This window comes from Desmodus rotundus, chromosome X, assembly GCF_022682495.2.
Source record: "Desmodus rotundus isolate HL8 chromosome X, HLdesRot8A.1, whole genome shotgun sequence".
Lineage (NCBI taxonomy): Eukaryota > Metazoa > Chordata > Mammalia > Chiroptera > Phyllostomidae > Desmodus > Desmodus rotundus.
In genome coordinates this window covers 83104410-83127851 of record NC_071400.1, presented here as the reverse complement: position 1 = coordinate 83127851, position 23442 = coordinate 83104410, and the positions used below count along the sequence as shown (strand labels likewise).

Genomic DNA, 23442 nt, shown 5'->3' with positions numbered 1-23442 from the left:
TGTCACTGTGGATTCACATAAATTGCCACTGAAACGTTCCTATAGCTACTGAGAGCCGCCTTCCACTTACTTCCAGGACAAAGGCTCTTCACACACTGTTCCGCCTCTTCCACTGGCTAGAGCAGCTACCAAGGAGAAGAATGTGACATTACTATAGACTTTCCGTGGCTTTTACTTTATGCTGTGTCTTCAAATAACACATCCAGGTATTCAAGCACTGAGGGGCATGGAGATGGAGTGAACGGAATAAATTTAACCTACAGAGAGAGGGGCTTTCTAATATAAAATAGGAATAAGATAAAAGCCAGATTAGGGATAAGTGTTTCATATGATACATATATATTTTTATTTTAATTCTTTCTTGGTTCAGTTCAAAGTACAGAAATATTGGAGAATATTATTCCACCTAGTCATTAGAATTGGAAAGCCACCTAAACGCAGGACAAGTCTGCTTCTCAATTCAGGTGCCTTGGTTGAATCCCAGCTTCCATTATAACTGTTACTTTGGGCAAGTGACTTACTTCTCTACCATTAAATTAATTTTCACACCTATCCAATAGAAATGTTAATACTCTCCTGGTATGTATGTTTATTCCGACAGCCACCATATTATCCACCTATGCCTCCTTGTGTTTTGGAAGACTAAAGCACATAGTATGATGTCTGGCCCACGTAATTGCTCAGAAAGTGGTAGCTACTATAATTTAATTACCTTAGACTGTACCCAGCTCTCTCAGTTTTCTATCATCATCTAATTTTCTTACTGCCGCTACCTCTACGAGGCAGTTTTCAGTCTTTTCTGGGTCATAAGGCCCTTGGGAATATCATGAAAGCCATGGATCCCTCCCAAAGAAAAGCGTATATATCTACATGAACACAACATGTGCAATTTCCGTACATATTTTAGGAGGCTTACCTCTTCCATGAATTGAGAGTCTCAGGATACCAGGTTAAAAACTGGCACTGGTTCAGAAACCCCTCTTTCCTAAAACATAGATACCTACATATCTATGTCTATGTCATTATATATAGATATCATTGTAATACAGTAATTAGTAACACATGAACAAACTCTGTGTTTCATGTATGTACTCACAACTGTAAACCTACTTTCGCCCCACCCCGTGTGTGTGCATTCAAGTGCCCTAGATTTGACTTTAGAAGACACTAGTCAACACACTCCAAGCTACTCCCTTGACTCCTTTCTCTTGGGTCTTGAGGTAGAGCCCAGTCTCTGATGCCCTAGTCACTTCAGACACCCTAAGGGTAACTTCACAGAGGGAGAAGAGGCAGTGTGAAGTCCATCGGCCACTCCTGAGGTCTGGGACAAGATAGGGTTCAGAATTCAAAATTATCCAGGATGTAATAACATGATATGGTGTATCTATATCGTTATATTATTCCATCCCGAGAGAGTTTAGAGGCAACCCCTTATAATCAGAGTAATATTTCTGCAGCAAAACATATGAATATTCACACTAAGTGTGATAAAGACTGTAAATAGCCATACAACAGTTTCAAGAAAAGTTTTGCCACCAAATGAGTTACGTGGTAAAAAAAGACAACTTTCAGTTTTCAGAGATTTTATGAATTCTGAAATACAAATAAGGAATTGTAGATCTGTAGCTGAATTCAGGTATCCAAGGAACCAGTATTAAGGCTCACATTTCTCTCTTTCTCGATGGCTCATAAAGGATTGTAAATTGCTATTAAAAACAGCCCTATATCTCATGTAATTTATCAAGAAGAATAATTTGTAAATTACAAAATCACAGACACAATTACATAAAATTTACATATAAATACATATATTATATTGCATTTATTATTCTAGATGATTCATCTTTTAGATGCATTTAGCAATACATCCCAGTAGCTCCACTTGAACTAATATAAATTGCTTATTTGGCCCAATACGAACACATAAATAATTTTTAAAAAGACTTGAAAACCACTGCTAGAAATGAGAAACATCTCTGCAATGAGATATTTTTATTCAAAGAGAAGAAAAATGTAATACTTGAATCAGGACCCTGTCTGAGCTTCACCTGAAATAACTTTGCCCAAAAATTTTGTAAATGACCTCACTGATAAGAAAAGCAGTGAGTTTTACTAAAATAAATATGTCTAAAATTAAAGTATCATTCAAATGGCACAAAGGTCAAACTTCCTCAAATGTTTAAAACCTACTGAAAACAAGAGAGGAATTGCATAATAATAATACTGTAAGCCATATATCTGTATCCTCATTTATATTTATTCATCTACCTATTTATATATATAGCTATCTATCCATCATATGTAGTCAAGCCATTGATAAAATAAAGTAGTATCAATGTAAAGATACTAAAGACTGTTTCTCCCTTTTAAGGAAAATCTAACTCTCAGGTATTGAGAACCCCTTTTGATGCTTTCCTCATCTTCCATCTATCAAGAATCGATTGTATACCTACTGGTGCTCCAAATGTAAAGTTTTGAATCTAAGAGGATACCAGAAACACCCTGCTACTAGAAGGATTCACAGTCTAGTTAGAAGAAATGCCACTAGGATTATATAGAAACAAGAGCACTCCATGTGCCATAAAGTGTTTTGTACACGGTAAGAGTTGCATCATTATCACACAGTCACATTCACAGCTAGTACCTCCAAACCCCTATTTCTTAATTTGTACTCCATCCAGATCTTGGGAGCACATGTGCCTTGGCGGAAAAGAAAAAGGAAAAAACACACACAAAATGTATTACTTTGAAACATATGAAATTGCCACTCTGTACCTCTGAAACGGCCAAATACTAGCAATTCCACGTGGCTCGTTGTAACATCAGACAACTTGATCTAAGATCTATTGCCCTAAGTCAGTTACTCTTCTGTTCCTCCTCCGATCTTGATCTTGGACATTTTGTCCTGGAGCTACAGCACCTGAAGTCTCAGTGTCCCCAGGCCTCCACAATGCTAACTGTCTAACCCAGAGCTTAGATGGGACCTCGGCATTTTTTATCTACCCACTCTTCTCTCCAGACTTACACACCCCTGAGAATGAGTGCTTTCTAGATACCTTGTTTGCCTCATCCTAGTCCCAGTCCTGAGTGACATCAAACTTGATCATCAACCCAGAGCTGTCTGAATCAGCCATGAAAATGAAATTGAAAAGTTCTCCCCCTTTGTTATTGACTGTATTGGGGTGACTTTGGTTCATAAAATTATAGGTTTCAGGTGTACATTTCTATATACAATTCTATACATCATCTGCATGTTGTATTGTGTGTTCACCACCCAAAATCAAGTCTCCTTCCCTCACCATTTATCCCCCCTTTACCTTCTTCTACACCCCACCCCAACTTCCTCTGGCAAAAACCATACTCTTGTCTTTCTCTATGAGTTTGGGGGATTTTTTTGTTTTAATTCCTTCACTTTCTCACACTTAACTAGATATTTTTCATCTTAATCATATTACCTCCTCTGCTCTATTTGACACTATGAGTTCTTCCCAAAGCCCTTTCTTTTCATAAGCTGTCACATCTTTGTTACAATTTACTGAATCTCTATTACCACATCATAATCATCCAAGGTCCATAGTTTACATTAGTTTCACTCTTGGTGCTATACATCCTTTGGCTGTGAACAGATGACTTATATCACCATTACAGTATCATACAGTGTAGTTCTACCTCCCTAAAAATACTCTGTGCTCTGCCAATTCATCCATCCTTCCATCTAACCCCTGGCAGCCACTGATCTTTTAAATGTCTCCATAGTTCTTTCTTTTTCAGAATGTCATATGGTTGGAATCATATGGAATGTAGCCTTTTCAGATTAGCTTCTTCCACTTGGGAATAGGCATTTAAGCTCCCTCCAAGTCTTTTCGTGGCCTAAGAGCTCATTTTTTTTTAATGCAGAATTATATTACATTATCTGGCTGTACAACCACTTATTTATCTATTAACCTGCTGAAGAATAGCTTGGTTGCCTCCAAGTTTTGGCAATTTTGAGTAAAGATGCTATAAATATTCAGGTGCAAGTTTTTGTGTGGGCATAAGTTTACAGCTTATTTAGGTAAATACCAAGGAATGTGACTGCTGGACTGTATGGTAAGAGTATATATAGTTTTGTAGGAAACTTCCAAACTGTCTTCCAAAGTGGCTGTACTATTCTTCATTTCCACCAGCAGTGTATGAGGGTTCCTGTTGCTCCACATCCTACTGGATTTGTAGGGGCATCCAATTGTTTAATGTGCCTTTCCCAGATGACATACGATTTGGAGCATCTTTTCATATATTTATTTGCTATCTGTATAGTGTCTTTGGTGAAGCGTTTGTTAAAGTCTTTGGTCTATTTTTTAATTGAGTTGTTTATTTTTTATTGTCGAATTTGAACAGTTCTTTGTATATTTTGGGAAACAGTCTTTTGTCAGCCGTGTCTTCTGCAAGTATCTTCTCCCAGTCTGTGGCTTGTCTTTTCATTATCTTGACAGTGTCTGTCACAGAAAAGAATTTTTAAATTCTAATAGAGTCCAGTTCATCAATTCATTCTTTCACGGACTGAGCTTTTGATGTTGTATCTAAAATGTCATCGTCAAATTCAAATCATTTTTTCCTATGTTATCTTGTAGAATTTTTCTAGTTTTGTGTTTTACGTTTATGTCTATGATCCATTTTGAGTTAATTTTTGTGAAGGGTATAAAGGCTATGTCTAGATTCATTTCTTTTTTGCATGTGGATGCCTGGTTGTTACAGCACCATTTTTTGGAAAAACAATCTTTCCTCCATCGTATTGCCTTTGCTCTTTTGTGTAAGATAAGTTGACTCTACTTATATGAGTCTGTTTCCAGGCTCTATTCTGCTCCATTGATCTATTTATTTATTCATTCCCCAATAGCATAATGCCTTAATTACTGTACCTTTATAGTAATTCTTAATGTCAGGTAGTCAGTCCTCCAACTTTGTTGTCCTGCAGTATTGCATTGTCTAGTCCGGGTTTTTCGTCTCTACATATATAAACATTACAAGTACTTTGTTTATATCCACAAAATAAGTTGCTGGAATTCTGATTAGAATTGCATCAATTCTATAGATCAAGTTGTGAAGAACTGATATCTTGATAGTATTGACTTTTCCTATTCATGAATCTGGAATATCTCTCCATTTATTTAGTTTTTAAATCTCTTTCATCAGAGTTCTGTAGTATTCCTTCTATGGGTCTTATGCATATTGTGTTGTATTTATGCCTAAAGATTTCATTTTGAAGGGTAATTGTGTAAATGGTATTGTGTTCTTAATTTCAGGCCCACTTGTTCATTACTAATATATAGGAATGCAATTGGCTTTTGTGTATTAACCGTGTACCCTTCAACCTTTCTATAATCACTTACTAGTTCCGGGAGGGGTTTGCATATTCTTTTAGATTTTCTACATAAATGCTCATGCCACTTGTGAACAAACAATTTTGTTTCTTTCTTCCAAATATGTATATATTTTGTTTCATTTTATTGACTTACAACATTAACTAGGACTTCCAGTACCATGTTCAAAGGCAATTATGAGAAGAGACAGCTTTGTCTTGATCCTGAACTTACTGAGAAATCTTTGAGTTTTGCAACATCAAATATGAGGTTAGGTGTGGTTTTTTGTAAAGGTACTTTATCAAACTGAGGAAATTCACCTCAATTCCTGGCTTACTGAGTGCTTTTATCATACATCGGTATTGCATTTTTTGAAATGCTTTTTCTGCATCTATTGCTATAACCATATGATTTTTTCTTTTTTAGCCTATTGATGCAATCGTTTACATTAGTTGAGTTTCAAATGCTGAACCAGCTTTGCGTACCTGTTATAAATCGCACTTGGTCATGGTGTATAATTATTTTTATCTTTTGATGCACTTTTAATAGATATGAGAATTGAAGATCTTTTCTTAAAACGAGCATAAATGAGAGTATCAGTATATGAGGAGCGAGGACTAAAACATGGTACAAGATAAATGTAAATCTTGATATTAATGTTATTTTTTGAACTAGAGTTTTAACAAAGAAAGTTGAAAAACTTTGATTGCATGAAAGATATAATTATTATAATATATTGAGAACTGTTCATCAGTTATGACCCTTTGGTACCTCACCAAAGCCGGTAAGCATGTCATTTCATGTCAAGTCAACCTGCCAAGTCAACCCTAAGTAAGTATTACTTAAGAACTTACTGGGACAATTGATGTGTAAAGCAACACAAGGCACAACATGTTGGTCCTACTCCAAAAGAATTTATAATTTTGTAATGTAAATAAAACACACAAATAACGGTAATACTGTACCTCCAGATGTGGGTTGTATACACCAGTCACAGAGCATTAAGTGACACAGCTTGCACAAAATTACTGAGTCTCTTTCTTTTACTTGCCTTTGGGAATCTCTTTTGAAAACCCTTTCTAAATTTCTGTTCAAAAATATCGCAGAAGAAAGAAGTAGAAAGGAGTAGGAAGAGGAGAAAGTAATAAACTGTGGTTAAAAATTAAAGCTTTCATGTGGGAGTAAGTAGTATATGGGACATCTCTGTGCCTTCTTAATTATGCTGTGAATCTAAGGCTGCTCTAAAAAAAATAAAGTCTTTAAAAATGATTAAAGCTTTTTTAAAAGAACACTTTATCAAAGGCTTCTAAAGAGCTCAGGAGTTAATGTAGACCCAATGCTGCAATTTTTAGGTGACAACAGATGGAAATAACTTCTGGAAAGTACTCTTTTTTGTTTTTTTTAACAGTGGAAAAAATATTCGTCTGAGTGAATAAAAAAGAATGTTATCAAATATTGAGGACTTGAGGAGAAAACAAGAACAAAAAATAGAGTAGAACGAATGGACTTTGTTCCCTTTTCCTCTGCTCCTTCTTCATTCTAGGAAGAGATTCTCAATATTCAAATCACCTGTGAGAGCTTTTAAAAATCCCTATTCTTGAGCTCCACCCCAGAGAAATTAAATTCAAATCTCTGGGATAAAACTCAGCCTTCTGTATTTTATTAAACTCCTCAGGCACTTCTAAAATGCAGTCACAGTGGAGAATCCTGTCCCAACAGATCAGGAAAGGAGATGTGAAGGAAGACTTTAACAAAGAACTTTTTAATTAAATTTATTGGTGTGACATTGATTAATAAGATTACAATGAATTTTTTCTCTATGTGAAATGGTTGACCTTGAGCCTGCAGGGACCAGGCTGTCCCCAGACTTCTCCAGGTCCACATTTCTCTGCCTCCAATGCTTAGGTGTCCAAGGAGAGGGGACCGACAGACATGCCTTTGGAGGAGAGTAAGATTACAAAGAATTTGAGAGGAGGTAAATATATTAAGTTCCTGATGTAATATTTCTTCTTGTGGTCTGCACCTAAAATGTTCAGTCTTGGTCCACTAATAAATATACACACACTGAAGGATACGTTAAATGATCTAAGCATTTGGGAAGATGGTAATATGGAAATTCAGGTCTGAGGTTGGTTTGTGGGTGGATGATTTCAAAAGCTCTTAGCTCTTGATATCAGTAAATGTATTCTCTTTTTCCTCCCTTATAAAATTCATGTATTGTTTATTGCTTGCATGGTACTTTTGGGTGTGTGAAGGCATCCCTCACTTATTCTCATTCTGTAAATGTGCCAGTTCCTTGTTGCAGACGAAAGAAAGCTACAGTTGGTTATAAAAATTTGATGGATGAGTTAGGTGGCTGTATTCGGCTGTAAGCAATAAATGCTGAGCTCGGCAGAAAGTACAATAGGCAAAATGCAAGTGATTTACTAGCTATCTGAAGCACATGAGATTTGTAATGCATGAGCCCCTCAGGCCCATCACTTCTCTTCAGTAATGGGAAACAATATTTTGGTGAAAAATGACACATTTAATTTCAACTTTCCGTTGTAAAACAAAAAGGCAACCTAATTTTCATTTTATTATTTTTTCATAAAGCATCTTTGCATCTTATTGGAAGTACAGATGGTTTGTTAAGCAGAAACCGTAGAGCATGTTAGAAACAGTATCTGTTGGTAGGTGTTTATTGTTGGCTGCGTGTGTACGTGGTTGATGAGATCAAATGAGGAACTCAGAGCGCTGTGACGGACCCGTTGTACTCTGATGGACTTTCAGAGAACTAATTCTAATAGTTGAGTGCTCTTTAAGTCAGATGTAGAACCAGGGATTGCCATGTCTCCATATGGATAATGCAAACAGTCTTGGCATCCTCCTCAGCCCCACAAAGAAAAAAAATGCCAAAAAATAGTAAGAGAAGAAACATTACCCACTGAACTGAGGGTGAAAAATGTAGTCATAAAAGACCATGAACTCAAATCCCAACTCTGCTAATGATAGATAGCGTGAATGCTATAAACTTTCTGCAACTCATTGTACCAGTCTGTGAAATACTGACCTATTTTGCAATTTCAATGTGAGAGATAAATAAAACCTTTTCCGAGGCACTTTGAAAAGAGATTCTGCATTTCAGAATAAATGTTAAACAATAATAATGATGATGCAATAGCTGACACAATGCAAATTTTAAATAGAGCAGAGTAACTTTCTAATTACGGGCTAGGTTTTATTCTTTCTAAGTGTAATTAGAAAGCGACCATGTTCCTTTAATTAGAAAGTTAATTAGATTGTGACCTCTTTTCCCATCTTATTGTCTTGGACTGCAGGCCAGAAGTAAATTACAAATCCCACTACCTATCTATGTATGTATAGCTCCCCAAAACAACATAAATATGATTATAAGGAATAATATTAGGGCTTCACAGTCAGATAGGGTCTTCACAGGCTATGGAATGGATCTTCTATTAGACAAAATTGTATCTGGGTAAATAAGGTACTCTTCTAGATCAAGCCTATATAAAAGGTCCCTAAATTGTGTTCTTCAGGATGCTGGTTCTCACATTTTACTGTGCGTGCATGAAAATTGCCTGAAGGACTTGTTAAAACACAGACTCCTGAGCATACATAGAGCTTCTAATTCAGTGACTCTGGGTGGGACTAAAGAGTTTACATTTCTAACAAGTTTCCAGGTTATGCTGCCGCTGCTGTTCTAGAGATCACACCTTGAAAGTCATTGCCGTAAAATATTAATAGTATAAAGCATTAAGTATTGTTCTATCATCAAATAATTTTGAGAGTTCTTAGAGAAGAACAAAGTTAAGCAAGTTTCTTTAATGTGTGAGCCTTTTGTATGTTACTATGCTTTAGGAATCTTCAAGAAGGATCAAGCAGGCATTGCTCCGCAAGTGGATTTGACCTCCCCACCTGTTAGAATGTCTACAATTTAACATGTTCAGCATTGACAACATGACAGGCCGTATGTATTGCTTTGTTTACACCAAACTGTAGAGGTGGTGACTTGCCCTTACAGTAATAATTTCCAAAGGCGATCCCTACATGCACTTTGGCTCTCTCCTCAGAGCTACAGCCAGAGGTTTTGCCATTTCACATACTGTTGTTAGAATGGTCTGTTAATTAGCATTAACAGCAGAATGTTAGAATTTTTATTGGTGTAGTGATTTTCCCATATGTGTCGTAGTGAAAATACTGTAGAGACACTTCCTTCCTTTGTATGAACAGGGTATACAAACCTAGTAAGACTTCATCCTTCAAAGATGAACAAATATGGAAAATGCGATTGCTCATTCTGGAAGCTTCTTGATTGCCTGACTCCAACTAGTCTAATTAGCCAAAATCTTTCTGTAATGTTATCATATTTGCCTTGGGTGAAATTTCATGTATGAATAATGTTGGATCACTTTAAAAGACATTTGTGACTCCATAGAGTTGACTAGCTGTTTTTGTGGTTGCTTGTTAATAAATGTCCAAAGAAGAATTTGCTCGGAGATTTGCCCACATTATAACCTAGGAGCACAGCTCCTAGAGGAGAGGCAAACCTTTCTCCACCTGTAGCCAGAGGCAGTTGTGGATATCTACAAGAACAGAACCTAATAGTTGTTCAAGATGGGATGGCCTTAGGCCAGATCACAACACTGCCCCTGCTCCCCATCGCTATTCTTGTTTGAGTCTTTGTGAAGCATTTCACACAACCAGTGCTCTCCAAAAGCACTTGGGAAAATACTGTGTGCTCATTTTCAACCTCTTAGAACACAGGAGGCCCATGTCACAGAAAACCAAACAGCATTACTAAACTGGTCTGTAGCATCTCCGTTGTTTCCACGTGAAAATTCCACGCAGAGCAAAACGGAAGCACAAGAATCACATAGAAGTAAACACATGGCGAAGAAGTAATGATTTTCTGTTTATGTTCTTGGTTACAATTTCCTAGGGAAATAACTTGCGAAATATTGTCAATTTGCCTCACTTGCTGGTATAAATTGTATATTGTCTAGAAAAAAAATGCTCTAGAGCAGGTGTGTTTGGGCTAAAAAAAATGTGCACATCAACAATACTGAGAAATTCAAAGATATCTTTTTAGGCTGTTCTTATTTTGCTCCATTGAAAGCAAGATGCTCATATTTATATAATCACATTATTGAGTAAAATTAAGAAATCTCATCCCCAATATAATGTTCCAGACAAAACACCTGCTAAGTATATGTCTGTGTCTGCTTTGGGATCATTCCTGTTGATGCACTGTTGTCATTCCAATTTCAACTCAGTACGTGAGCTTAGAATATATTTTTAGAAATTGGTATTTGGTGGCACAATGGCTGTGACCTACAGTAGACCTGAAATGAGTACAATTTTAGGCCAGAATTAATGGAGAACACTCTGCTTTGGACTTAGATTTGAGTTCAATTGTTGGGTTTTATCACTTAGTAGCTCAGTTGAGTGAAGGAACACCCTGAAAAATCCTTGATTTATGTGCGTTTTAGTTTGATACTACCCCAAATGTGATTAGTAAAACCTTACCACAGAGTATGACTCCTTCATTCATTCAACAAACATTTATTAACTATCTACATATGACAAGCATATTATCTATTGTCATGGAGTCCCCATGTAGCCACAGGAGCCAGAAAAGAACACCTGCAAATATGTAGTATAAGATCTGGGGATGATGAGCACCATGAAAAAGAAATTCCAAGAGAGATTATAAGGATGTTGTTATATTAGGAATCAAACACAGCAAATGTATTTCATCTATTATGATTACTGTTATCAACATTATCACTGATGTTGATGCATTTTCATAAACACTTAACTCATGTCCATGTTTAGTAGACAGACCTGAGGAAAGAATAACAAAAGGCCCTCACAAATGAACTTACGGGTGGGACCACTGCTAAGGTGAGAGCCTTCTTATGATCATTGCAATAGTTCATGCTCCCAGGATTATTGATAGAGAAAATGTGCCATGTGCTTTAATATTCACTATTACTTTGAAATCTCCCCAAAATTCTAGAAGTTAGGTAGTTAGAATATTGTAAAGGAACTTGCCCAAGATCACCCAGACGCTTCCTATCAGACCCGGGATTGGAGCCTGGAGCGGCGTGGAAACAATGTCCGTGCCCTTATTCACCACACTCACAATGTAAAATACATCAGCAAGAAAAGAGAGGAAATTATAGTGCTCTCGAAGTTGTGTATATTTCAGTTGACATTTTAGAATAAAGAACTAAACTTTTGCTCCTGACTTTGGAACTTACTCTTCTGTGTGTTTTCTGTTTTTAAGTGAAAAATAGATTTTAATACCAAATAACAAACATAAAAATAAACTTTTCAAGAACATATGTGTGCACCAGGAACTTCCTAGAGATAGCACCTTTTTGAATTCTAAGCACAGAGAGAGTAAACAATGTACTTTGACTTTTTAAAATAAGGTAGCCTCCCCTCAAATCGATATTTACCCATCATCTCTCTACCCAGTGCTGTAGGTCACAATCAAACTCCTGAATGGAACCATTTATATGATTCTAAATCATCACTAAGTCCTATTTAAGACATGGAGATTTTATAATTTAGGTGTTGTTTAAGAAAGCAAACACCTAATAAGACAGCTTATTAGATTTTTGAACTTTATTTAGTGGAATGACCTCTGGTGGCACAAATACTATAAATTAGTTTTGAATTATTATTCAGGGTGACCTGTGGCTGGTCATGAACAGACAGACAAGTAGCTAGTGAATTTATTACAAAATAAATCCCTAGTGACCTACTGGTTTTCTTTCCCAGTAAAGTTTTTCAAAGCATAATCCTATCATTTTTGAGTTGAACAAACTAGTCACTGTCTCCCAAGCTGAACTAAAACATCACATGGAAGTTTAATTTTCATTTTATTTTATTTGATCTTGAGTAAGCTGGATCATAAAAAGGCAATATGATCTCCAATTGTAAACTTTAAGCATCCTGTATCTACTCCACCTGGCATGATTCCTCCAGACACCTTGTGAAATTTTAAAAAGAAATTGGTCAAATTTGCCACCTCTAATTTTACTGCCCCTGAAATTTGGACATTTCTTTTTTCTTATCAGTACGTCTCAAACTCCAGTGCACCAAGTAGATAATCCTATGCATGGGGGAGCAACTTGCAAAAATAAACCCCAGACGTTACCCTCTTTAGCTAGGCACCCTGTTCTAATGCTTAACACAATGCCTGGCACATAATTGACACTCATATGGTGTTAGTTCCTTAAACCACTAACTCAATGAATCAGTGACTAGATCAACCACCCAGAAAACAGACAACAAAGTTCACCTTTGACTTTTATTTATTTAGAGTTCAATTCATGGCCATAGAACCCATTGTATGGTTCTATGGAAAAAGAGTTGTATGTAGATACAGTAACAAATGAATCATGATTTACATTTTCTGAAAACATATTTCATCTTAAATGGACTTTCTATAAACATCAAACTAAAGGCATGCTTAACTGGAGATTTCAGGTTCTCATTGGGCAAAATCATGAGAGAGGCAATGTGGAGAGGTGATTGCATGTGTTTTTGCCTTCTTTTCAACATCCAGCATCTTAGAGTGTAAAATGTGGTTTAGATTTCCACTCATACTATTGGAATTTCAGATTTCCCAAACTAAGCTCTCTCTATTTCCTCTTTATAGTCTCATCTTTGTATAAATACACAATTCACCTGGAAAGCATAAAATGAGCACCACATTAGGTAGAAGATGGACAGGACAAAGGAAGCTCTGGAAAACCTTTTGATACAATAATTTCTCACTGGGTGTACCAGCATCTAAGAGTTTATTCTCCTAGAATCTTAAAGTAGTAATTACAGTGTGACAAAACAATGTTAGTAAGAGAAATTTCAAAATTTTAAAGTACACTTAGGATATGTCAGTGCCCATTATTTGATAGCTATATTAATACACAATCGAAAATGTCCTTATCATTTCAGTGTTGTATAAGTATTAGTATTTCAAATAACATTGCATGTTAGGACATCAAAGGGCACACATTCCCACCTCTTAGTGTCAGGAGACTTCATGAAGGGGAGGCACTGTCCCTAAGCTTTTCATGACGGTTACTGCCATCCATAAGCAGCTAAATGAAGGCCACCAGATGCAACTCCATAGCTGGGGTGAGATAAGGAACACTGGGCCATGTCTTATGAGCCATGGGCTCAGCAGAAGCGAAAGTCTGAACATAAAACTCTCAAACAGAATCAGAGTGTTTCAAGTAAGAACATGGGCTTCTTGCTATAGTCTCCACTCTATTGTAAAACTTGCTTTACTTCAAGGAGGAATACAACAGCAACTGCTATTCTGTGGATAACCAGGGTAAATGCTATACATTATCTGTCAAATACCATGAAGTATTTGACAATTGTTGGGCTCGTTGAACTTGAGAAAAAATTAGAACAAGAGGTCCTCCTTGGCATAGTCTGCAAGAAGATGCATAGGCAGAAAAGAAAAATTAAGATGGAGGGTAGGCTTCTCTACGTACAGTAGAAAGTTGATGAGTGTGGTTTCTTTGGCCTCATTATGGAAATGTGATAGAAAACTAATGTGGGAATGAAACATTAGTGACATCAAGGAGTGAGTGACAATATGACAGCTACTCAGGGAAGCTGCCCTAGAAGGTAGCCAGTCAGAATCAATTCTAGAAAAGAACTGGTAGAAGATATTCAGCTTGGTGAATGGACATGGCTCAGTGGTACACTGGATAATGTGAGCAAAAGATAAAGCGGTATAAGACATCATTCAAAGTCAAGGAATCTGGCTATTGCCTGTGACAGAGAGACAGAAAAATCAGAGGGAAAGTGTATGAGAAGGAAGGAAATAAGAAGAAATTTTTAAATGGTTACTTTGAGTTTCTACATTATTTCTTCTGCTTTGGAGTTTCCCAACTTCCCACATCTGGAGGATGATAGCGGGGGCAGGAGATGGTCCCACCTGGAAGACCCTGGTTGAGGCTGAGGGTAACTAGGTTACTATGGCCTCTCCCATTCAGTGAAAGACTTAACATTAGTTATGGGGTATGGGATGCAAATGCTGAACTGATAAATCTACTCTGCCTCCTAAGAATTCCCAGATCACAGCTCCAAATTGATTCCATGTGTTCCACTTCCCAGGAAACCTCTTCCACCTCCTTTCCTGTTGTCCTGGCTTGTATTCACCATAATTCGCTGTATACAGAGCCCTTTCTTCTCCTTGTGTTCTGATGGTGGTGATACTTTATAAATTGCTGCCCCAGTGACAGCCCTCTGCTTGGCTGGTTCTCTAGGAATCATAGCATAGATTTTTTAGTACTTTGTCTCATTCACCTGTACAGAAACCACTACCTCACTTTGGATTTTCCCAATTCATCAATGCCAAGCATAGGCCCAAATTGTGGCTTAAAAGAATGGTCTTAGAAACTGTGTCTTGCAATCTGGCTGTCTATAATTCTGCCTCAATCTGCAGGTAATTTTCTCCAGCTTCTGCCTCATCTTAGAGAGCTGATGTTGTTTCATAATAGTTCCAGCCTACCATGTGTAAGACAATATGTACAGGACTCCCTGCTATGTACTTTGCATACATTATCTCATGTAATCTTTCTGACCACCCTGAAAAATAGATATCATTACTTGTGTTTGCAGATGACAAAACTGAGTTTCCCAAATATTAAATAATAGGACTCATACAATGCAGGAAATAAGTAATACAGCCAAGACTTAAAGTAAGCTCTTTTTGGATTCGAGACTTGCCTTTTTCCAGTGTGCTACTGCAAAAGATGGGTGGATGGGGAGTGGAATTAGGAGAAAGTTTACTGCCTCTCACTACTTGTCCTACTTGCCAGGCTGAGCCATTAGACCTCCCATCTCAGACTCACGATGAGTATATTGCACTGGTTAATTTAAAAGTAACTAAGAGATATCTATAGTTTAGCATTCTATAATCAAGAAGAAAGTGAGAAAAGATTGGGCACAACAGAATACTAGACACATGGATTGGAGACTTGTCTACATGCAGGTTGTATTAGATTCCTATTGCTGCTGTAACAAATGAGCACACACTTAGAGGCTTAAAACAACACGAATTTGTCATCTTACAGTTCAGTAGAGGTCAAGAGTGTGTCATGGGTCTCTCCGGGATAAAATCACGGTCTGTCAGCAGGGCTGAATTCTTTTAGAAAACTCTAGAAAAGACTCGGTTTCCTGGCCTTTGCAAGGCCTCTTCTAGAGGCTTCCTACATTCCTTGACACATGGCCCCTTCTTCCATCTTCAAAGGTAACAGCTCATCTATCTGACTCTTCTTCCTTCATGGTATCTCTCTCTGACTGCAGCAATAGAGATTCTTTGCTTTTCAGGACTCGTGATTATAATGGGTCCACCAGGATAATCTCCCATCTCAAGGTCCATAACTTTTATCACATCTGCAAAGTCCCTCTGCCATGTTAGGTAACATATTCATAGGTTCTGGGGGTTAGAGTGTGACCATCTTCGGGGGGCCATTATCAGCTTTTCCACAAAAATGTTTTCTGAACCAGTTAATGCACATGACAGTCTCGTATCCAGTATCAAAAGGAGCCATTTTGATACACAAGACAACCACTCAAATGACAAGGAAGTCCTCTGAGGCACTGTACACAGTAATACTCCAGCTTTAATTCTAGAGAGCTATATATTTTTGCCACCTGTGTGGTGGCAATGTTGTCTTGCCTCAAAGTGCCAGTGACTTGTACATCTTGCTAGATAATGCCCCACACCCCACTTCAGCCCATCTAACCATTAGAAGGGGCACTTTTTTGCCCAACTGAAGCAAAGGGATTCCTGTCATTTTTGTTTTTTCTCCGTAAGTATCTGATTTTGTGGTAATTTGAAATATAGACCTTTTTCTAAGTGATTAAAGTTGACATTTTCTCTTCCTTGCCAATTCCTTCCCATTTGGGCAATCATAGGCTAAAAGAAGAACACATATCAAGCACTGAATCTTCTACTCATAAGAGAATGAGTATTGATGGTGCCTTTTAGCCCCTTCTCAGGTTCACGTTTATCCATTTGACCTGGTTATCCATGACATTAATTCGGTGTAACCTAAATCTCTTCAGAGCAGAACATCCCTCAGGAGGAATGTTATGTCAGGTAGCTTTTCAGCACCGAACCTATAAATATCCTGCCTTATATAAGAAGGAAGTTGTAGCAAGTGCTGGGTTATCTATTGTCAGCGAGCACCTCGCATGTATTGCCTATAAATTATCTTTCACCATTGCTTTTTCTGACCCAGTAAGTAATTGTCAGATTCAGCTAAGAGTCTCTTCTTCCTGTCTCACAGATCTGCTTTCCCAGGACCGGCTCCCATGTGCCTCCTCGGCACAGCCCAACATTCTCTCAGACACTCCAACTAGGTCAGATCAGATTCAGGGCTGTCCTCACAAAACACTCCTCTCGGTTATATGTTACTATCAAGATCAGAATTCAAGTGCTATTGTACTTCATATTGTCCTAGAGAACAGAGTTGCTCATGTAAAATACTGCAAAGGATGGGAGAAAGAATGGAAAAGGAACAATATGAAACAGCGTGTGTACTTGTTTCCACTTCCTCTCTTTTTCTCACTAATTAACACAGGTAATAGTGCCGTTTAGTCCTAACCCCCACAATTGCAGGTGATGGGCTACCTTTGATGATGCAGTATCACTGGAGTGGAAGTGAGCCATCATGGCCTTGAGAACTGGGAAGGCAAAAGGAACCCCAACTGTCTGAATGAAACTTAGCAGCTCCCCTGCTCCATGACACTAACTGGCATAACACACCAAGGAGTAGCCTTTTGATAGGCTGTGTCTTTTTTACATAGTATGTAAATAAATGCCAGGTGATACGCAGAAACATCTGCACATCTACTGCAACATCTGTGGTCGCCAATGAGCATTACGGCCTTCTCAATGGTGTGGTTCAAGTTGGTCCTCGGGTGGTGTGCCCCCAAAATCCACCATTGGCGTGCTCCAGTGGTGAGGTTTCTACAGCCTCGTTTGTTTTCCTGTTAATTTAGCATTAATCAGGCTAGCCAAGTCAATGAACAGTGGGATCATTTCCTGCTTCTCCTGTGATACAGCTCTCCTTTTTACAAATCAAAATAGCTAAAACTACAGGTAGGTAGTGAGAGGTTACCAATGAGTACCGGTCCGATGTGCCCTGCATGTTACAGTGCAGTTTATGTCAGAGCCATTTCCCTGCACAGTGTTACCCACCCATCTCACAAAAGGAAGGCACGCATTCTAGTTCTAAAAGTCTGTTTCTTGGAACCACTGTTTCCCTCTACCCATTAATTTGCTTCCAATTGAACATGTTTTCTATCATCACCATGTCCTAGGTCTGTGGCGATCATATTCCCCTTAGGATTTCCTCAAATGGGTGGGTTCCTTGGAATTACCCTTGGCTAAAAAAACGTGGGTTATTCCTGTCTGAGTGTTTTACTGCCTGGGTGACAATTCCCACAGACCCTCCCTCTCCCTGCCATTTCCAACAAGGCAAAGAAGTGTGTCATCCATGTTTGTATTTTCATGCGAAGGGATATGTTCTAAAATGGTTTAAATCTTTTCATAAAAATTAGAAAATATTCTTTATTGTATTCATTCATTCTAAGACCTTCCCCCTCCCAGCCTCATCTCCCAGCCTCATCTCTTCAGCTACCCAAAGTGATAATGTGAAATTTGCAAATTTTCTTCCACAAATTCGTGCTTTATTATCTGGACCACATCAAATTATATTACCATTCCTGGGATCCTTGAAGTGATGTTTGGGAAATCACAGTGCCAACAGAAATTATAAAATAAAGATGCTTACATAAAAGGAATGGTCACTTGCCAACCATTGATAGATTCAATTGAAAAGAAATACTCACACATTTCAACTCTAGCTTTTATTGAAAAGTACATTTCATTGCCTCATTCACAATAGGCTATTGATACACTTTACAATATTTTTGCTCTTCTGGCAACATAAACACCGAAAGACATCCTGCTCCGGTAGGTGCTTTCAGTATCTTATGGATACAAATTTCCACCCTCTAAGTATTTATCTTTGACTTAGGGTGGTCAATTTGAAACATAAGCGGCTTTTTTAATAAGCTACATTCCCTTCACATTTTTTCTCTTAAAGAGAATACAATTTTAAGGGTTTTTTGCTTGTTTTTGCATATTAATATTATGGCCACAACACTTAGCACCCCCTACTTCCCTAACACACACACATACACACAGACACACATAGATTTTAAATCCCCAGTTCTTATTTGTTTTTTTAATATAATCTCCATTATATATTTTTCCATTACCATTTAGTCCCCTTATACTCCCCTCCCCGCTAAACCCCCAATTTTTAAACAATTTTCTCTGGTCAAATTCTTGTTTACGTGGTGTGAATGCTTTGGATGTACTGCCTCCCGGTGGTGTGACTGAGTTCTTTTCTAACTGTCTTTCATTGCCCCTGGAGTGATTTCTAGAAATCCATCTGTAATCAAATAATTATTTCATAAAATGGTTAAATATTCAAAAAAGTGGTCATTTCAGAAATGTGGACAAACTGCCTTGTAAAAGCCTACATTTAAGCAAACTGTACAGACTTTAAGACCTGAGATCACAACCTCTATCAAGTGATCTGAGGGCTTTCTCCATCAGCTTCCTCCGAGATCTTTGTTACCCAAATTCATTCCAGAACCTGCTACAGTCTTACCAAACTGGAGTCTTTGACGGCAAGGCCAGAAAAGGGAATCTGGCCTGGTTATTGTCATGTACATTAAAGTCAGGACCACTGCCCTCAAAACCATTAGAAACCCAGTCTGGGAGGGTCTAGAATTCTACTAGAGGCAATCACAGCATGCCACCCAAAAAATTCCTAACCCCAAATCTGTACATTTCAATTGCTTATTTCATTGCCAAGGACCTTGTCCCTAGAACAGAGTTAGGAAAAGGTAGTGGGAAAAGCTTCAAGGAAATGTGTGGTGATCAGATAGTGTGGATATTGATCTGATACTTTTATTATGTCAAGGAAGAAGGGAATGCTAGAGAAAGCAGATTCTGACCAACTCCACTTCCGAGCTAGTTGGTCCTCTGGCTATGCAACTGTGTGACTCAGACAAATTAAATAACTTTGATGATCAAAATGTGAATACTAATAGATATCATAGTGTTGTTGTAAAGATTAAATGGCTGGTGTAATGTTTCCAGCGCCATAGTGGATGCATAGTAGCTCCCCACCCACCCATACATTAGTTGCCTTTCTTCTTGATTGCTATCACTACTACTCAAAATGAAGACTTTAAAACTTCGAGAGGGTTCTGACGGCAGAGTGTAAAGTTTCTTTAGGCCATGTCTCTAAGTCATCATACAGAGATGGAATTTGTTTGCCAAACAGCGTAGTCTTCTGTAAGCTCGGGAAATGAACACCGGTATGCTTTTTCCAATAGCAGCAATGTTCATCTAGCATTTGCCAACTTCAGGGCCGGGCTTCTTGTAAAGATTCCCAAGCATCCAGTCACATAAATGAAAAAAACTGCACCTAAGGGGTAACCTGCACAGAGAAGACTCTCCTGTAGTCCTTGCTTTTACTGTCAGGAAGGAGAAGATGTTAGGAGAGAGAAGAGCAAACAACCCTGGAAAATGGCAGTGAAGAATAAGTAACATAAAAGAGACTAATACAGTAAGTAGAGCACAGTGAAGCTAAGGAGACTAACGACTCATGATAAATGGGCTTCATATTTTGACTCCCGATTCTTGAATCAGAATCCTCCACTAACAAACTACTGAATATGTTTTAGCACCCTCTATGAACGGTGCCATAGACTAGACCGAACAACCCAGAAATAAACAAGGCCCGTCTCTGCCTTCTAGTATTCTGCAGAACAACAAGAAACCTTAACAGATTTGGCACCAGAAATGGGTAAGCTAATCAGGAAAAATGAAGCTTATCTCAATGTACTTAGGCTAAGAAGAAACAGCCCCATACTTCTTGTTAAAAATAAATGTGGTTTAATTGCTCAAAGAGATCCCAGTCCACAGATTACCACAGTAAATAATCGTACACCCATCTCTTTACAAATCACAAAGCAACCTACTCCAAGCACCTCAGATGCCTTTCCAAATCACCACAGAGGGAGACTTTTAATCATTTCAACAATGAGAGCCCCAGCTTTGTTCTCAAATAATGCTGGAAGGTTTCTAACATCTGTGCTATGCATAACACTGCAATTTTTTGGCTTTATATCAGCAGGGGGGGGGGTGTTTGTTTGTTGTTTTGTTCGTGTTATTATATTCCAGGAATAAAACAGGCCTGCAGATCAATGCCACAGGGGCAACTATGCATATATTTTTCTCTTCCAATTTCTATTTGCTGGATTGGGACTACATAGGGGCTGGAGGTACTGCCGGCGTCGACCTTTCATTCTGAATTTGGGCAAAGTGAGTCGGGATTGACTTTTACACATGCCTTCCTACACTGAAGATCTGAAATGAGTCCCGGCTCTCCTGCTAACAGTGTGCGCCCCCTTCTTGAGCTGCATTGCTCCATCTTGTTTATCCTCAGGAAAGGTGGCAACTTATGGACAAATTAGCATCAATATGAACTATCCTGTACAGGGGTCACGATGCAAATACAAAATAAAGAAATGAATCATTTTGCTCACTACACTTTCCATAACATTCTACTGAAAGGAGTAATTAACAAATTATTATGTTACCTTAGAAAAAGAGCATAATCACCCTATAACCACCAAGAAGACATTGGATGCAGACAAACAGGTGTTAGCATGTTCACACACACACACTCTGATCTCAGGAATTTCATTCATTAACCTGTAAAATGAGTAGGATGTCAACTAATTGGCAAGTTCTTGCAGTGGTAAATGTCTAATGCGAGTGCAAATTAGCTCTGATTTTCAAAATCATTTGAACAGAAGGCAAAACTTTTAATAATTTGTGAATAAATTTCTATACCTTAGAGTTTTGGTTTAAGGCTTAGACCAAAACCATCATGGGAGAAACACAAATGTCGAGTTCTGAGTCACTTTGACATATATGAGAATGGCAGATCCAAGAGGACAAGCATTATTGTATATCATCACCAATGTATCCACAGTGCCTCGAAGAATGCCTGGCACACAGTGGACCCTTAGTGCATTTCCCTGAAATAAACACATGAATAAAACTTAGGTATTATTATAGTTTCTCCGTCAGAGTTACCATCATTAATCAAGTCAGGGTGTAGGCACAGAAATCTTTCTTGGGAGCAATAACCACAGGATAGGTACGAAGGCTAGCACACGGAAGGCATGGCTTAAGGTGCCTCATGGATACCCTGTCTCGTAACGGGCTGTGCACAACCCTAAGCTCACACTAACTAGAAACTCAGGACAGCCGTTTCTCTAGCAACGTTCACACTTTGTTGCCTACCAAACCCAAGTCAGGCAGCTCTCCCTCCAATTTGTCCTGTCCTTCCCTCTGCTGTCTTTATTAAGAGCTATTTACCCTTCAGTCCTTGCCCACTGGGTTTATATGCATTTAAGAGGATTACGTTTGTTGTGCTTTTAGCTGCATTTCTGCAGTGGAAGCAAGAACAGGATTTGAGGCACTGATATGAAGAAAATTGGGGCAAATTGTCTGAATCCGCCCTCTTTTTCCCAGTCCATTCTTCAGCTTTTCAGATTCTTAAGGAGGACAAAGGAGATTTCAGATGCCTTTGTGACAATGAGGAAAACTCTGAAATAACCGCCCTTGGTTCTGTGTTTTCTACAATCATGAGCCTTTTTATTAGCTAAATTTTAAGGGAAAATATTTTTTCTTCTCTCTCAATGGAAGACAGCTGTGTTGTTTTTCTGTCCATTTCTAGAATTTCACTTCTAAGAAACAGTATAAAGGTGTATCGGTCACAGAAGAGGACTTCTGTTTATCCTTTTGGTATTTTATCCGTGCTTTGATTTAATGTTTAAAATATCATATTGTATCTGTTATACAGTTACACATACACTTACCATTTGACTTGGCAATTCCACTCCCGAGTATTTACCATAAAAAATGAAAACTTATGTTCACACAAAAACCTGTACATGAATATTTATGACAGCATTATTTGCCATAGCCAAAAACTGGAAGCAGACCAAATGGCCTTGCTAAACAGTGGCAAATGGTGATGGAAGGAGACTTGACTTGGGGTGGCGAACACACAATACAATATACAGGTGATGTATTACAGAATTGTACACTTGAAACCTATGTAATTTTATTAACCAATGTCACCCCAATAAATTCAATAAGAAAGTAAAAAATAAAAGACCAGACATCCATAATCTTACAGCAAGCGAGGAAAACCTTATGCTGTGAGATCAGTGAGGAGTTTGCCAACCATGGCTACACAAACTAACTTGGAGAGATGTCAAACAAAGACATTAGTATACTGAGTGAAAGAGTCCAGGCTCAAAGGGCCGTATACGGTATTATTCCATTTATATGACATTGTGGAAAAGACGAGCTATAGTTATGAAAACAGAACAGTGGTTTCCTTGGATTAGGAATAGAGGAAGAATGGTATTCCAGAAGGATAGTACAAGGGAGATTTCGGGGCGATGGAACTCTTCTGTAACCTATTTGTGGTGGTGGCTCCATGTATCCATACATTTGTTAACACATAGAGTTGTACACCAAAGGGAAGCAAGTCAATTTTATTGTATGAGAATTTTAAAAGTAACATTTTTAAAATAAAAATCATAATGTTCCCTTTGAGTCTATACCCATAGAGAGCTGCTTGGAAGGGTATACACCAAAATGATATTATCTGCATGGAAGCTCTTCAGAATCAGAATATATTTGTTATTATGTGAAAGTAGCTATTTACCTTTTTAAAATATTTTGAAAAGAAATTTTTTTTTATTTAGAAATGGTTAAGTGCTTTTTGTTTGTTTAATTCATGTGCTAATAGCTTTAGATTGATAGAAAACCCCCAAATCATTAATAATTATTTTTATACAGTATTTTTCTGGCAACATTAATACAATTTGTGTGTGGTGAGTGTTACATTACTTCCTGCCAAACTTGGAAACCAAGATGACAAGTGCCATA

At 37.9% G+C, this 23442-nt stretch overlaps 1 protein-coding gene and 1 non-coding gene across 2 annotated transcripts in view; one reads left to right on the top strand and one right to left on the bottom strand.

Annotated features, from left to right (window-relative positions):
- The window catches only part of IL1RAPL1 (interleukin 1 receptor accessory protein like 1), a 1180423-nt gene that overhangs the window by 1072139 nt on the left and 84842 nt on the right, over nt 1-23442 (top strand). The window lies entirely within an intron of this gene.
- On the bottom strand, nt 7157-7288 carry LOC112313429 (small nucleolar RNA SNORA38). The gene has a single exon (XR_002975700.2). It is a non-coding gene; the product is annotated as a small nucleolar RNA SNORA38 (small nucleolar RNA).